The sequence below is a fragment of the Coptis chinensis genome, chromosome 2 (genome assembly GCF_015680905.1).
Source record: "Coptis chinensis isolate HL-2020 chromosome 2, ASM1568090v1, whole genome shotgun sequence".
In the NCBI taxonomy this organism is placed as follows: Eukaryota; Viridiplantae; Streptophyta; class Magnoliopsida; order Ranunculales; family Ranunculaceae; genus Coptis; species Coptis chinensis.
Genome location: NC_141457.1, coordinates 62377182 through 62393299, shown reverse-complemented (window position 1 = coordinate 62393299; position 16118 = coordinate 62377182). Strand labels below are relative to the sequence as shown.

At 40.8% G+C, this 16118-nt stretch overlaps 1 pseudogene; it reads right to left on the bottom strand.

Moving 5' to 3' along the window:
• Nucleotides 1-7902: 7902 nt before the first annotated feature.
• Nucleotides 7903-16118, bottom strand: part of LOC147517035 (uncharacterized) — a 50266-nt pseudogene continuing 42050 nt past the window's right edge.

Below are 16118 nucleotides of genomic sequence, written 5' to 3'. Positions count from 1 at the left end.
CCATGTTTGAAAGCGTTGCCAAAGCTTGAATGCTTGATACTGAATTGAATCTTCTACCATCTTTTGCTATAGCCAAAAGTGTTGCCAAAACTAAACTAAATATGAACCTAAACCAACTTACTGCTATGCCTGCAAGTGTAGCTAAATGTGATACTATCAGCAACGAAAATTGAAGTGTGGCAATTGCTCTCTTTTTGCTACACTTTTGTTGTAGCTAATGCCTTTTTCATAAGTAATTATATATTTTAGAAAAGAGAACTCAAAATATTACTTGCTACACTTTTAGAACTTTTAGCGATGCTTCTTCGAGTGGTAATAAGTCAAAATATTAGCAATGCTTTTAGCGTTGCCTATTCTCTTTTGCTTCGCCATTACCTGCAACGCCATCTCAACGCTTCTAAAAGCGTGGCAAAAAAGATTTTGCCACGATTTTGCTATTTTTAGCTACGCTTTTAAGTGTTGCTAAAAGCCTCATTTCTTGTAGTGAACCAAAATCCTAGCGGAGGGGATAAATCTAGTTAAGACTTTGTTTCCATTTCAAAAGGCAAAGTTTTTGAAAACACCTACCAAGTCCTTGAATTCCCCTGTTGGTTCAAAATGTCTTAGAGTAACGTTTACAAATTGGCATGATAAACAACTACACCAAATGATTTTCTCTACTCAGGGAATGAAGCTCAATTAATCTTCAAAGTTTCTATTGCCGAATCATTCCAAACTTTCATACAGCATATTGGAGAACTCGACAGAGTTCCTTGCCCTTTCTTTCTCCTTTAAAATCTTCAAAGAGAAAAATCCATAGTTAGATGCTTTTCTTTCAAATTTGAGAAAGGGCAAAAATGATTTCATCAACTATAGGAAATGAAATCCTGTTGATGATCTTTACATTTCATATTATTCTTAAATTATTTCATATTTGCAGACAGAAATATTAGGAACTTAAGTTATCAATGCAAACATAAATATGGGAATACAATCAATTGATTCAACCGGTTATCAATGGGGACTAAGTGTTGGGCGAGTAAGCGTGAGATAACTTAAGTTACTCTTATGATCCTGTGCTCAAATTTTTTGCCGCTTTTAGTTAAAACTAGTAAGGAGAAACTCTCTTATCTTCCTAATTCTAATTTTTCTTCCTATTCAGGTAAAATCCCTCACTGGTTAACAGTGTGTGTTCGGGAAAGATTAAGGAATTAGATCTTTCTTCTCAATTCTCTTTTTCCCTCTGTTTTGGGTAAAATCCCTCACTGACTAACAGTGTGTGTTCCGAAAATCTTAGAGAATTTGGCATCTTTCTTAAATTCCTTCCTTTTGGGTAAAATCCCCCACTGCGTTACAGTGGGTGTTATGGAAAGCTTAAGGAATTAGTCTTCTTTTCTCAGAGCTCATGATTACTTCCTATTTCGGGTAAAATCCTTTGCTGATTACAGTAAAAGTTTCGGAGAGGAAGTTCCAATCATGGATCTCTATGAGTTTAAGAATCCATCAAAAAAGACCAATGAGATACAGCTACAACCATCTCAATCCAACATAAACGAGGTTCGAGCTGAAGAATCAACACAAAATGAAACGCAGAGATTTTCTTATGCGGATGCTACAAAGCAACAAATTAGGCCGCCAGTGGAATTCCAAGAGTTGCCTATTCCTGAAAAAATGGGGGAATACTCCGCTATCACCATACCGAAAAAGGCTTATGAGAAAGGGTTGCTTTACTGCAAACATTGTTTGGTAGGACGCATAGATCTGCAAAAAGTCTCACTTGATTGAGTTCGAACTATAGCAAATCAAATATGGCAACCAACAGGTGAGTGGCTCATTACACCTATTGGTAAGGGGTTTCTATTTTTAAGATTCTCGAATGCAGATGACCTGAATAGAGTTTGGGCAAAAGGATCTTGGGACTTTGATAAAAATCCTATGAGAATCAGCTAATGACTCCAAATTTCAACCCCGACAGTCAAAGACAATCTCATGGCTTGGTCTAGATTCGTTTACCGGGACTTGGACATGAATACTAGTAGCCTGAATCCCTTATGTCAATTGCTCATGTAGTGGGTTATCCAATGCAAATAGACGAGAACACACTCAATCGAGATTATGGATACTATGCTAACATTTTGGTGGATGTGGATCTGTTGGAGCCAATTCTGAATCAAATCTACGTCAAGGCTAAGAATTTCAACTTCTGGCAAACAGTGGAGGTTGGGAAATTACCAATAATGTGCACGCATTGCAAAATTGTAGGCCATTTGGTCATGGAGTGCAGGAAGCTTAGAAGGGATATGCAACATAACAAGGATAAGGTAAACAAGGATAAAGAGGTGGTTGTGGATGCCACTTCCCCTCCGGAACCTAGTGGAGAAAACATTTACAGGAGAAAGGGGAGGAAAAGAAACTCAAGTGAGAGCAGCAAGCAAGGAGAGAGACTGTTTGGAGACCAAAAGATTCGGAGAAAAATAGAGGGGTTGATGTCCAGAACAAGTTTGAAGGGTTAGACGAAGTGGAGGAAGTTCACGTTATAGAGGATTAGGAACAAAATGTCTCAGACCATGAAGATCTTCGAGGTATTCCTAATGAGCAAGTAGTTACTTATACCCTCCATAATGGAACTGATCAGCACACTGAAATAGAGCATGAGAACTCTTTCACAGGATAAGTCATGGAGCAAGCAATTATGGAATCTGGAATCGAAATCTTTGGCTCTGGGCAGATTCGAGAGGAGGAAGTGATAACTCAAAAGGAGCTCTTAGCAACAGTTGAATCACCACCTCATACCAGAGAGGAGACTCTGATCATCTCGCGCAATGGAGACAGTCCTATCTCTCGGATTCGTACAACTCCAGTGGGAATCACCATAGCAGACACTGAAGCAGAGAATGTTCTGCACCTTCTGGCTCAAAAGCAACAAGTTAGGGGACTAGAGTCTAAACCACCAGATCCAAACTTTCCGCAATCATCGAACTGGAGTGATATGATTGAAGAGGAAGTTGAAGATCAACTTCAAATTAGCAAAGACAGATACAAATCACAATGGCAACTCCAGCCACACACTTTGCCAGCCACTAGGTTCAGATCAAGATCTCGGACTGGGGGTAAGGAAGAATAAGGTGACTTTCATCATCAAACTGAATAAATATCCAATATTCTCAATGAGGTGCATATATTGGAATATTAGAGGTATAGCAAATGACAAGTCTCAGAACTGTCTGTCCAAGATTATCAATAAATGGGAACCAGACATTGTGGGTATTGTAGAACCAATGATTAATCCCAATAATCTTCCCATTAATTTTCTTCAATCATTGGGAATGAGTAGTGCTCTTTACTCCAATCCCAGCTCAGATCCAAACAGAGTTCCTAATCTTTGGCTCATTTGGAAAGATTCAGTTCTAACTCCCACCATGATCCATTTTTCGAATCAACATATTACAGTGATGGTTGACAGTGCTCTCATTACCATAGTGCACGCTCATTGTCTATATGTTCAAAGAAGACATCTCTGGTTAGAACTATCCACCATCAATTCATTAAATCTACCATGGTTGATTATCGGGGACTTCAATGCATACTTAAGTGTCTCGGAAAAGAGAGGAAGGAACAATCCCACGATAGCTTCCATGACTGACTTCAAAGACTTCATGAGCAACAATCAACTAATGGAAGTTCCTAATAGTGGATTTCAACTTACTTGGTGGAATAAGCAAGTTGGAGAATTCAAAATTCTGGGCAAGCTAGATAGGATGTTATGTAATGCGAACTAGGGATCCACATTCCCGAGGTGGAAATATAAGGTTGCTAGCAGAATTTGCTCTGACCACTCCCCTCTAATGGGTGGCAGTATCAGTATCCCTCGACCCAATAACATGCCTTTCAAGTTCTTCAATATGTGGTGCTGCCATCCGAATTTCAGAGAAGTTGTGATGGACAGCTGGCAGGCGCCAATTATGGGACACTCAATCTACATCCTCACACAGAAACCTAAGAGGCTGAAGGGAATTCTGAAGAAGTGGAATAAAGACACTTTTGGTAATATCATATTCAAAGTAGAGGAAGAAACCAAGAAGTTAAAGCAGATGCATGAGCAATTTGAAAATGGGAATGTGACAGAGGATTTCACGATGAACATGGTGGATCAAGAAAATCAAGTGGAGTTTATGTTATAGCAGGAACAAGTGTTTTGGAAACAGAAATCAAGAACAAAATGGGATAACAACAATGACAGAAATACAAAATTCTTTCATGTTATGGCCAACAGAAACAAAATCAAGTCCTTGATTACAGAAATGAAGAATGAGGAGGGCATCACTCTTCACTCCTAGGAGGAGATTGGAAGACATATTGTCAAACACTACTCTGACAAATTCAGGAAGGTGGATCATATCATGGACTGGGAACTCATTCATAATATGCCTCAGGACCTGCAAATTGAGGATAATGACTTACTCACCTCCATTCCAACACCAGAGGAAGTGAAAGCGACAGTCTTTCATTTGAACCCAGACAGCTCTCCTGGCCCAGATGGCTTCTCCAGTTATTTCTTCCATTACTGTTGGGATATAGTAGGGCATGATCTAATAAGAGCCATCTGCTACTTCTTCATAAAATCTAGATTGCCCTTTGGTATTAATACCAACTTCATTGTTCTGATCCCAAAGGAAAAAAATCCCAACCATTTAGGCAAATTTCGGCCTATATGCCTCTCTAACTTCATATTCAAGGTCATCACAAAGATTCTTGCCACAAGGTTGTGTCCAATAGCAGAAAGAATCATCATCAAGGAACAATATGGCTTCATCCCTAACAGAAATTCTCAACAAGCCATTGGTCTAGCATTGGAGCTGGTGAATGAATTGCAGACTCTCAGACATGGTGGAAGCATTGGAATTAAACTGGACATCTCACAAGCCTTTGACAAGATGGACTGGGATTTTCTGTGGGCAGTTTGCAGACATGTGGGATTCAATGAAAGATGGATCATGTGGATACAAGCACTCTTCCAAAGCAACACAATGTCTATCATGCTAAATGGAGGTCATCAAGGCAATTTTTTTGCAGGAAGAGGTCTAAAACAGGGAGACCCTCTCTCTCCATTGCTCTTTGCTATTGTGGAAGATTGCCTAAGTAGAAGCATCAGTAGATTGGTTATGGATAAAAAGATTCAACATATGGTGGTAAATTCCAAGTATTGTAGTCCCTCACACTTAATGTTTGCAGATGATATCTTTCTTTTATGTAATGCTAACATGAGAAGTGTCAAGCAATTTGTCAAGCTTCTTAACAGGTATCAAAACACCTCTGGCCAGCTCATAAATAAGGAGAAATGCAAGATTTTTCTAAGCCCAATGCAAAATAGAAAGAAGATTTTGATCCAGGAGATAATGGGAGTCAAAGAAGGGAGCTTACTAGAGAAATATCTTGGAGTGCCATTGATCATGGGTAGAGTGACAAAAGCGGCATTTGCACCATTAGTGGACAAGATTAGAAAAAGAGTTGCAGGGTGGGTGGGGAAAATGCTATCATTTCAAGGAAGAGTTGTTTTGGCGAGACATGTTCTAAATAGTATTCCAGTCCACAATATGGCAATCTACAAATGGCCACAATCAGTGATCAAAGAATGTGAGAGCATCATCAGGAATTTCATTTGGAGTGGTAATCCTACGGAAAGAAAATCTTTTATGGTGTCCTGGGAAAAAAACATGCAAACCTTTAGAGGAAGGTGGATTAGGCATACGGAGACTGAAAGATATCAATCTCTCAATGCTCATGAAACAAGCTTGGGGACTTCTCACTGAAGAGAATGACTGGTTGAACTTTATGAGAGGAAAATACACAAATCGGTCAGGCACATGGACTGATTACAAGACCTCGACAGTTTGGGGGGGCATCAGATGGGCCCTAAAGGAAATGACCGAACTTCATGGATGGGTAGTGGGTAATGGCTCTTCAATAAATATTTGGCAAGAGAATTGGCTACACCAGAAACCTATTTGCAATTTCTTTCCAGTAGAAAGTAAAATTATCAGGAAGTTTCAAGGCCGACTCCATGAATTCATTCAAGGTAGGCACTGGGAATTTTCAAGCAACATTACACAAGTGCTACAGGCAATCGGTATTAATCATCTCTCTCTCCAACAACCTAATGACTCCAATTAAGGTGGATGAAAGAATATGGTTATCTGATGGCAAAGGGATATTCTCAGTCGCAGCAGCACAAGAGAACATCAGGACAAAAGCAGCGAAACATATAGGTTGCAGGTTCATCTAGAGCACTAAGATACTCCCCAAAATGCAAGGCATCGCATGGAAATTAATAAGGGGGGCTTCGAGAACAAATGATCAGTTACAAAAGAGGAAGACGCACCTTGCCTCTCGATGTTGTATCTGCAAGCAGGAAGAAGAAACCCTCAACCACATTCTGTATCAATGTCCTCTGGCAAAGAGAGTTTGGAATCATGCCCGACAAATTTTCAGCATTCGACCATCTATCGAATCCTTCAATGATATTATGTAACAAAGCAAGCACCATAGCTCATTGATCCTTGATATGTGGAAAGCTTGTTCGCTGACAAGCCTGGTTAGTTTGTGGAAAAATCAGAACAAGGTGCTCTATGATCAAAAGAAATCCAGTTTTTCTACTATTTGCTTTCTCACCAGGAGAGCCATCATCAGAGCTTATCACAATTCATCAGGTACTATGAACAATTGCATGACCGACATGAAAGCTCTGCACACCTTCAATCTTCCACATAAACACAGAAAAGCCCCTCAAATTATTGAATGTTATTGGCTTCCCCCAACCCCTGGGATCATAAAAGTTAATGCAGATGGAAGCTCAAGGGGCAATCCAGGAATGGCAGGTTGGGGAATAGTTCTAAGGGACTACAAATTAAAGGGAATTTTTTGGGGGCAGCAGCAGGGGGTTTAGGCATAACAACTAACTATATGGAAGAAACTTTTGCTATTATAGGAGGAATTCAGAGAGCATTGGATCTTGACTGGAAATATATATGGGTTGAATCAAACTCTTCCTCGGTGGTTAAAGCCTTTCAAGAGGACACAGTGCATTGGAAAGTTAGAGGAAAATGGAAGCAGCTGAAGGAGAAAGCCACATGGATAAATGTAACAGCAACATGGCGAGAAACTAATTTAGGAGCGGACAGTTGCTTGAGACATGGCGCAACATTACAAAGGGGTGAAAGTAAATGGCGGGACACAAGGCCTCTATTCATGAGAAACTTGGAGAACCATTTTACTACCTACTTTCGTTTCACTACTTAATTTTGGGATGTAATAGGTGGGTACACATATGATGTTACTCACAGTAGACAACTTTTACTCTTTATATTCTTTTTTCCTGAAACTTTTCAATTTATTTTTTAATCAATTACCTTTTAGCAAAAAAATATATATATTAGGAACTCAACATAGCTCCTTACAGAGAAACCTGAACCCAACCTCTTAGTTAGTAAGCACTGCTAAACTCCAAGGAATAAAACATCAAACCCATCTACAGTGACTAGACACTGATACACAATGGGAACCTTTTGACACCACAAAAAAAAAAATTATCAACCAATTGCTTCTCAAGATTGAATATTAAGTTTGGACCCGTAAACAGAAACAATAAACCTAGGCCTCCTATGTCTCCCTACTACACAATTGATCCATCTCCTCAGCTTTATTATGGACACAGAAGTTTTCTCTTTTCTCTTCCATTAGGGAGTCTATCAAAAAAATTTACACTCGTTGAATAAATTGTAAGAGATTCCATTTACGAACTTTAACTTTGATGAGAATGTAATATGGGTTTAATAAATTTAATTGATCAGCAGTGGGGGGGAAACAAAGTAAAAGTTGGGCACTTTGAACTGAATTTAGCTCAACTACATGAAGAATTCATGGTCATACCTTTTACTGCCTCACACCTTATATAAACTTCTACGATAGTACAAGAAAAGATTCAACAAAGTAACCAATTTCTTTTACAATTTTCTGAAAACCATCTATTCCCCAAACAACCACATGAGAGGATGTAAGAGCTCATCGAACCGGGAAACAGTTACTTCAACCACTTATGAAACTTACAAATTAGCTCAGGTGACCTTCTCCTATCAAAATAAAAAGAATAAAAAAGAATCATTATAAACAGTTGGCACGATTTATGGCCTCAAATACAAATTCACACTATAGGTGACATTGTATGTGGAAACACTCTAGCTAGCGTGTCTAATGAGATGTCTTATTATGGGCTCCAAAATAGAAAATCATATTTTTCCCACCAATGCTTTGTCCTGGAAGTATTAACTCGGATTCTATGTAGCCGAGGCTGTGATCGACCATTTAATTCTAAACGAGTAAAAGGGCTGTGTTATTTATTCATCTATTTTTTTCTTGGAATGCATTCATATAAAACAGAAGTAGCAGTATAAGTGGCGCAAAAGTGACATACCTAGCAAAACAAAGCTTCCATGAAAGTGGCAAATCCAAGTTCAGAATACTAGAACCATAAACCTCACCAAGTATTTTATCAGAGGCATCAGGCAATACATAACACGGGTTACTAAGGCTTGTATCAACCTTCAAGACTGATGTCACGACCAGTCTCTGGCATCCATACTCTAAGAAGCCGGTCATAAAATGAGCAAGTAGCCACTACAAACCTTTCTCTTTCACCTCTTTGCCAATCTGCTCCATACGCCAAAGAGTTGTGCTTACCATAAGTCTCCATCAATAGAACATTATCATTTTTAGCGCTCATAACTGCAAATCCATTGTGCATACAGGCTGCCAATATTAGGCCTGGAATTGAAGGGTGGTGCTTGATTCTCCACACTCCTCCCCCTAAGCATATTGAACTTTCATTTATGGGCTTAGAGATAGATCTAACATCCCAAACCCTTAGGTTCTTGTGAGGGAGTAATATTCACATCCAATGAATATCAAGCACGTGTCCAGCACAGACATGAAGGCAGATTGACCCTCGATCCTCGTCCTCTCAGCTCACTTCATAGCGACTCAACTATGGCAATCGATCTGACTAATCAGTAGTCAACCGACCTAAAGTCTTCGTCACACGAGCTCACTTCATAGTGACTCGCTACACATGAACGACCTCACCCCAACAGTGATCTCCCAGATTCTCGCTCGCACCAACGGACAATAACGTAAGTCTTAAATACCATCATCAAGACCGGAGCTTCAGGCACGCTTCACCATAAATGTTCTTAACTCGTCATCATGGCCTGGAGACCTGGATCTGACCGGATGAGAGAGAGCCGGAGGTGCAAACCCCTTGCCTATATAAAGAGGATGAGGAACTACGTCTGACCTGTTTCAAGTCTCCCCCCCCCCAGCAGAGAGAACTTGATACGTAGACAGTTCATCCATACGAACTCGGTCAACCATATCTAATCATCCCAATCCCTTCACTAAACTTGTATTTGTAAGGATTACCAAAAGCATCCTTTACATTGGCGCCATCTGTGGACCGAATTTCTTGAAAATTCATCTACTTAAAATTTACATTTCTTCCAACCATCTTCCTAGAACTGCTAATTTTCAAGCCCACGAAGCATGGATAGCCTCTAAGATCAACTGAAGGCTATGGCTACCCAGATGGAAGCCATGAACGAAAGCATCACCCTATTCTGATAGGAGAACGCCGCTCTCAAAACCCAGGTCGAATCCTAGAACCCAAACAGGGTTACCACTGAGGACGGGATCAATGAGGTCAACCAGCAGATTAACAGCCTCTCCCAGCGAATCGACCATAACACCGGGAGGAAGGGCGCCACTCAAGTCGTCCATAAGATGTTGAAGACGTACCGGGCATCACCATTCAAGCTCGAAGTTCTCAATAAAGCTTCCCCTCAAGATTTCATTCAGCCTCGGTTCTCAATATACGACGACAGCACGTGCCCTGGTCAGCATGTAGCTCGCTACATTCCGAGCCTTACACTCTACAATGCACATGAGTTCGACCACTTGCAATGTCGCTTGTTCCCAGCAAGCTTAAAAGACGGAGCTCTCAACTAGTTCTACTCGCTAGGACCAAACTCAATCGACAGCTTTGAAAAGCTCACTGACTAGTTCGCTAGCCAGTACATCCATAACAGACGTAAAACAGCTGACCTTAATTCACTCTTCCAATTGTCTCAGAAGAGTGATGAACCAATTCACACCTTCCTGGGACGTTTCAAGACAAAGCTACTGTCCATGGAGAGTGGTTTTAAAGAGTTGTTCGCCATAGTAGCCTTCTCAAATGCGATCAGGAAAAACACTGATCTCTCTAGGTCGCTCATGAAAGAGCACCCTGAAACATTGGCCAAACTGTACGCACGTGTGGAGAAGTACATTAAGCTTGCTGAAGGCATTAAAAAAGAAAGGTTAAAGGCGCGAGGCAGGTAGGTCGCGATCTCGGATAATGCCCGATCCTCCAACAAGCGACCGAGGCGATGACCAAAGAACGAAATCAAGCCAAAAGAGAGTTCATTGTGCTTACAAGATCTCCAAGTTACATACTGGAGAAAATAAAAAACACAGCATATTACCGACCTGAGGTAAAACGGCCAGAGGACACACCAGGGAAGCCGTACTGCATTTTCCATAAAGCAAAGTGCCATGAGACCAACGAATGCCGAGGGCTCAAGTACTACCTTTAAGACCTCATCGAGGCAGGGCATTTACACCGATATACCCGTTGGCGACCTGCGTCACAAACTCATGGCTTGCAGAGAGTGAAGCCGAACTCCACCACTCCCAAGCAGCCGAGCTCATTCTCATGTAAGAGGACGTTCAAAGGAGCGATCGTGTCACAAACGTCGCCAGCACTCCTCTGACAGAGACACCAATAGAACCATTAACATGATCACCTTCCAAGACGATTCGGTCACATCCTCCAGAGAGAAAAAGAGACGAGTAGGTGCCCTCCAAAAAGTCTACTAGTTTTCCTCACAAGCGGCCCCCATCCCAAATGGCCACAGCTCAGGAGACATCACCTTCACTGAAGCTGACCTCAACAAGGTGTGCCTCCCACATAATGATGCCTTGGTAGTCCACATCAAAATCAACGATTGGACTGTCAAACGCATCTTGATCGATCCAGGCAGTTCGTGCGATATCTTGTTCTATCGCACTCTGAAGGAGATGAACTTGCCCAAATCAGTCATGGTCGATCCCATAGCCCCCCTTTATGGCTTCAATGGGTCACAATCTGACCCAATAGGTGACATCATTTTACCTGTCTTAGTGGGATCATATGAAGACAAGGTCAGCATAAGCACACGCTTCAGTGTTCTAGATGTCAACTCGTCCTACACTGCTATACTAGGACGTCATTGGATCCACAAGATGCAAGCAGTCCCATCAACACTTCATTAAGTGTTGCGTTTCCCTGGCCCCAGAAGCATGATAGAACTCCACAACAACCAGCTCGATGCTCACAACTGTAATAAGATCCACTCAGTTAGCAAACCCGCTGGGGCTTCACTCAAAAACAAAGGCGAGATCGCCAAAACCAAGCTGGCAGAAAACTTCATCTTTGAGGTCAAGACCTTGACCAACACCAACCACCGTGACCTCACTAAAGAGCACACTGGGGGCTCAGTCAAAAACATCCCTCCCAAAGTCTAGACCCCAGAGGTCGCCCCACCCCTTCAAGTGCAAGAGACGCCGCAAGAAACCAAGACCCCAGAGGTCACTCAGCCCACTGAAGCCGTTACTCCGACCGAGATGAAGGAAAAAGTCAACCTAGGAACTGAGGACGGCCCCAAGTTTGTTTATGTAGGAGCTAACCTTGATCCTACTCTCAAAGCACAACTTGTAAACTTTTTATCATTAAATAAAGATGTTTTTGCTTGGTTGCATATCGATGTGCCTAGAATTGATCCCAATATTGCATGCCATAAGTTAAATGTTAACCCTAATGCAAAGCCAGTTCGCCAACGACCTAGGAAGCTATCTCTTATGTTCGAAAAAGTAATAAACGATGAGATCGACAATCTCAAAAAAGTAGGCTTCATTAGGGAAGTGGAATACCCCGAATGGATTGCTAACATAGTAGCAGTCCCAAAAAAGAATGGCACAGTTCGCCTATGTGTCAACTTCACCAATGTCAACCAAGAAACCTCTATAGATGGCTTCCCCTTACCAAGAATCGACCAACTCGTGGACCAAACAGCTGGCCACGAACTCATGTTGTTCATGGACGCCTACAGTGGCTACAACCATATCCCACTGGCAGACGAAGACCAAGAGAAAACATCATTTGTAACAGAATAGGGCATCTACTATTACAATGTCCTCCCATTCGGCCTAAAGAACGCTGGAGCGACCTACCAACGGTTGGTCACTGAAATGTTCTAGGACATGTTAGGAGACACCAAGGAAGTCTATATAGACGATATGGCCATAAAAAACAAGAAATCTGGAGATCACTTAGATCATCTCGAACAAGCGTTCTCCAGACTCAAGCGAACTCAGATGAAGCTCAACCCAGAGAAATGCCTCTTCGACATCTCCTCTGGGAAATTTCTAGGATATCAAGTATCCCAGTGAGGGATAGAAGTAAACCCAGACCAGATTCGAGTGTTCTTGGATATGCTAGATCCAAAAACAAAGAAATAGATACAAAAACTATCAGGAATGGTGGCAGCTCTAAACTGATTCATATCAAGAGCGTCAGACAAATGCCAACCCTTCCTACAGATTCTCAAGAAGGGCGAACAGTTCTCATGGAACAAGCAATGCCACTAGGTGTTCTCTACCCTCAAAGACTACCTTACAACACCACCTATGATGACCAACTGATTGATGGTGAAACGCTAGGGCTGTACCTAGCTATATCTGACTTCGCTATCAATTCAGTTCTCTTCAAAGAGGAACAGAATGCAGAGAAACCAATCTACTTCACCAGCAAAACGCTATTGCCAGCCGAGAAGAACTACTCACATATTGAAAAAGCAGTACTGGCACTACTTTTTTCAGAAAGAAAGTTCAAGCCTTACTTCCAAGCACACCCAATCAAGACAACTCGCATGGCAATATGGGCAGAAGAACTCGGTGAACACCACATTGAATTCACTCCAAGAACCTCCCAAAAGGGGCTGCCGTTCATGGCTTCCATCTGGGTAGCCATAGCCTTCAGTTGATCTTGGAGGCTGTCCATGCTTTGTGGGCTTGAAAATTAGCAGTTCTAGAAAGATGGTTGGAAAAAATGTAAATTTTGAATAGATGAATTTTCAAGAAATTCGATCCACAGACAGCGCCAATGTAAAGGATGCTTTTGGTAATCCTTACAAATACAAGTTTAGTGAAGGGATTGGGATGATTAGATATGGTTAACCAAGTTCGTATGGATGTACTACCTACGTATCAAGTTCTCTCTGCTGGGAGGAAACTTGAATCAGGTCAGACATAGTTCCTCATCCTATTTATATAGGCAAGGGGTTCGCGCCTCCGATTCTCTCGCATCCGGTCAGATCTAGGTCTTCATGCCATGATGACGAGTTAAGAACATTTATGGTGAAGCATGCTTGAAGCTCTGGTCTTGATGATGGTATTTAAGACTTATGTTATTGTCCGTTGGTGCGAGCGAGAATCTGGGAGATTGCTGTTGGGGTGAGGTCGTTCGTGTGTAGTGAGTCACTATGAAGCGAGATCATGTGATGAAGACTTCAGGTCAGTTTACTACTAGTTAGTCAGATCGATTACCATAGTTGAGTCGCTATGAAACGAGATGAGAGGACGAGGATCGAGGGTCGATCTGCCTTCATGTCTGTGCTGGACACGTGCTTGATATTCATTGGATGTGAATATTACTCCCTCACACAGCCCCATCTCAGTAGGTCGTTAAGCTCGTGTTTATCTGTTGAGAGTATGAAGTTAGCATGTGTGTGGAACATGGTATGTGTGATTTGAAAGGTTGCATGTGAGACGCCTCATTTTGCGGGAATACGTGACACGCTAAGGTTAAATAAAATGATTGTGTTTTTTTTGAAAAAAGAACCGGTGGGTGGCTTGTGATATACACCTGGAGAGGTGAAGAGTCATCATTTGCTTCCTTTGAGAATGAGAGCTAAGGTTAGTTTCCGCCATTTTTGTTTCTTGTACTTTCATTTCTGCTCATTTTACTTTTGCTCGATTTCTAGTTTTTGTCTTGGTTTAGTAGTTGTTGTGGGCTTGAAGAGAGGAAGAATAATGTCTGATTCTGATGATACCCGTTGTAACGCCCGTATTTAAAATACGTATTTATTTATTTATGATAAGAGCCCAAAACTGTAGTTTTAACCCCTTAATAATCATACTGTTAGACCAATTATGTGAATAATAAGTAAGAGTTAATACTGATTACGTGTTTTTATGCATTTCAGGGCTTCAAAGTCCATTATGCGAAATGTGCCACTTTAGCGCGAGATAAATGAGCAAAAGTCAGCAGAACTTCCGAATGCCATATCTTTGGACTCAGACCTCGGAATTGGGCCTACCTTATGTCAAAACGACCGGCTCGAAAAGAGCTTTGCAATGGTCTAAGCCTTGACCCAATTAGAGGAGCAAAAGTGGACGAAAAGTCTGTTGAAGCCGAATCTAGCTGAAGAGGCCTTTTTGGACTGAAAGAATTGGGTTTTGGGCCTGATTCTCCGGCCCAAAACATGGCTCCAAGCCCATGCACGATTTTTGGATCTGGAAGTACAAAAACAAAAGCTTGACTCTTTGTTAATGGCAGTTAGGTTAGGAAGCTCATTGTTAATGGTAGATTTTTTAGTAGAGAATTAGGGTACATAGCTTAGAATAGAAAGTAGCCATTAGAATAGCTTCTAGATCTAGATTTGATTGTTTTAATTAAGTTTAATTTCAAATCCAATTCTTGTTTAGATTAAACTATTAGAATCATTACTCTTAATTAGTTTGATTAATAAAATAGCTAGTTGTTAAATTTAGATTCTTGTCATTTACATTTGTGTTAGATCTGATTTCATTTATTGCTTGTCATTCAATTCTTAGTTAGTAATTAGATTTTAATTATTGTTTAAATTAGATTAGTAAATTTCAATTCTTTATATCATGTTTAGTTTAGATTCAATGGGAAATGTTAGTTTGATGAATCAAGGCTAAAACCTCCATTAGAGGGGTTGATGAAGCCTTGATGAAAACTTAGTGGTTAGTATAGAAGTGGTTGTAGAATCTATTCCACTCTAGAAGGTCGTGTTTCGCCATGAGAATGGGTGGACGACCTCACATGCTAGTTAGTATCCGGTAGGAATGCCATGAACACTAGGGATTAGAACTTCGAAATTCTCGCCCGTAAGAAGCGTGAGAATTGAGATACAACATTCTACGCTAGGTTGTTAAGTTGGATTCGAGGTGGATTCAATTCCCTCTAATTTCTTTATCTAGATTCAAACAATCGTATTTCCGTAGCCAGTAGATTAACTTTAGTTTATATTTTATCTTGTTATTTATTATATCTTGTTATTTAAATTAACGTCTTCTTGTTAGCATAACAGTTAAGTAAAGCTCTCATTGACTTAAGATCGATTTCTTAGACTTAGAAAACAATCCATGCTAGGGAACTAGGAGTGGAGCGAACTTCCTACTCCACTTAGTGCAATTCGCGAGAGTAGAAGCTTTGATAATTGAGATAAAAAGATTAGTTTTAGTTTACTTACGTTTTGAATTCATCGTTCATTTCAGTAGGTAAACTATACATTTTGATTATCAAAATGAAGCGCGCCATCATCTTAGTTGCACTTTAGCATTGTTTTCTTTGTAGAAGTAGTCATTTTTAAGTCCCATTAAACCCACCCACCCTTGTTTGATTCATACTGTGGTTGTCCATTTCAAAGTTGAAAAATTCCGGGTAAAAATTACAGCGGCCTTATCCTCTTTTTGACCTGACCATATAGCACTGGACACGAGCCGACCGCCCCATGTGGAGCGACCAGCGCTAAAAAACTTGTAATTTGAAAATTACTCGAGCCGAAGCTAGCATACGTGTTAAATTTTTCGGATTTCGACAGTTTTGATTCGAACTTTAATCTTTCATATTTTTCGTTGTGTTCTTTTGCTCTATACTTTGAACAAGCGTAAACAAGACGCTATTCATAAGCCGAAGCAAGGGCGCA